Genomic DNA, 1,492 nt, shown 5'->3' with positions numbered 1-1,492 from the left:
AATCATGTAAACATGTCAAAGCACAAATAATGGTTTAAACATATTTTGATGGTTTTGAATTGAATTGAATATAAACAAGTAACAATAAACATAAGACTAAATATTAACAAATTCTTGAGGAGACAAAATCTTTTTGGATAAGGAAAATATATTTCTCATCTTCTCTTATGAATTTGAATTACTTAGACAAGTTCTTATGTTTTACTTTGGTTAACTCCAAACAGCAAGGTCTAAAATCCTCATTTTAGTGTATGTCCCTAAAATGGTAGAATCATAAACACCTATATTCATCGCTTAAACAATACTACGACCATAAAAGAGATTAGGTTGTCACACCCTAACCATTGGCGACTCTAATATTGAATGATTGATGAATGTAAGATCTTAAGAAAAGCATGCTTAACTTGGCAAATAAACTAAGTAGTACAACTACTTCTTAGTTTATTTGTTAAGTGTTTGAGACAAGTAATTTTTATGACTTGAAATCATTTTTAGGTGATCAATTTAAAAAGAGCATTAAGAACTTCTCAAACAAATAAAATTAACCAAAACACCAACTTGAATGATTAAAATTCAAATTTAGAATAAAAGAAGAAGAAGAAATACATAATCAACTTACAAATGAAATCTTTAGGATCATGAGCCATCCATCCAAGGATTGGATGCTTTAGATTCCAAATGAGATTACAAAATAGATTTTTGCATCTCATTTTCCTTCTCCTTTCTCCTCATGAATTATATGAAAAACTACTCTAAAACTAGCCTAAAAACTACCTAAAATGAAAGGAAAAGAAGAGGAATCAACTAGGAAGAATTTATAATGAATGTACAATGTCTTTCAATTGAGAATTTCATGCCTTTATATAGGTCAAGTTGCTGGACGCTTAGCTGCCCTATTTGGCAGCTAAGCTGCTCACCATTGGCCCATATGAAGAGCCACTTGGGCCCCTACTTGACCTCTATGGTGGACTTGGTTACATGCATGGTGTCACCTCCTCCTTCTTGTCATAGCTTTATGTCATCCATGAGGTCATGTTCTTGGCCTTTAAGCAAAGAAAAAGTAAGATGTTCCTTGAGTTGACCTAGAAATCATTTTTCTTGTGCGCCGGACGCTTAACACACCTGGTTCTTCGCTAAGCTGTATGTTTCAGCAACTTAGCACACCTGGTTCCCCACTAAGCTGCTTGTTTCAGCAGCTTAGCTCACCTGGTCCCATGCTCAGCTTCCTGTTTCAGTAGCTCAGCTCATTTGGTCCAACGCTCAGCTGCCTGTTTCAGCAGCTCAGCTGACCAGGTCCCACGCTCAGCTCATCTGGTGCCATGCTCAGCTGCCTGCTTCAGCAGCTTGGCTTACTTGGCTTGGTGCTTGTGCTTGGCTGACCTGGCTTGGTGCTGGGCTTGGCTGGACAGCTTTGTGCTTGATTTCTTCATGGTGAAGCAACCTTTTTTCCTTTTGTTTGTTACTTGATTTTTGTTGGTTGCTTGACACTTTT

This window comes from Lupinus angustifolius, chromosome LG07, assembly GCF_001865875.1.
Source record: "Lupinus angustifolius cultivar Tanjil chromosome LG07, LupAngTanjil_v1.0, whole genome shotgun sequence".
In the NCBI taxonomy this organism is placed as follows: Eukaryota; Viridiplantae; Streptophyta; class Magnoliopsida; order Fabales; family Fabaceae; genus Lupinus; species Lupinus angustifolius.
The sequence above is the reverse complement of the archived record's forward strand: the minus strand, read 5'-3'. Positions refer to the sequence as shown.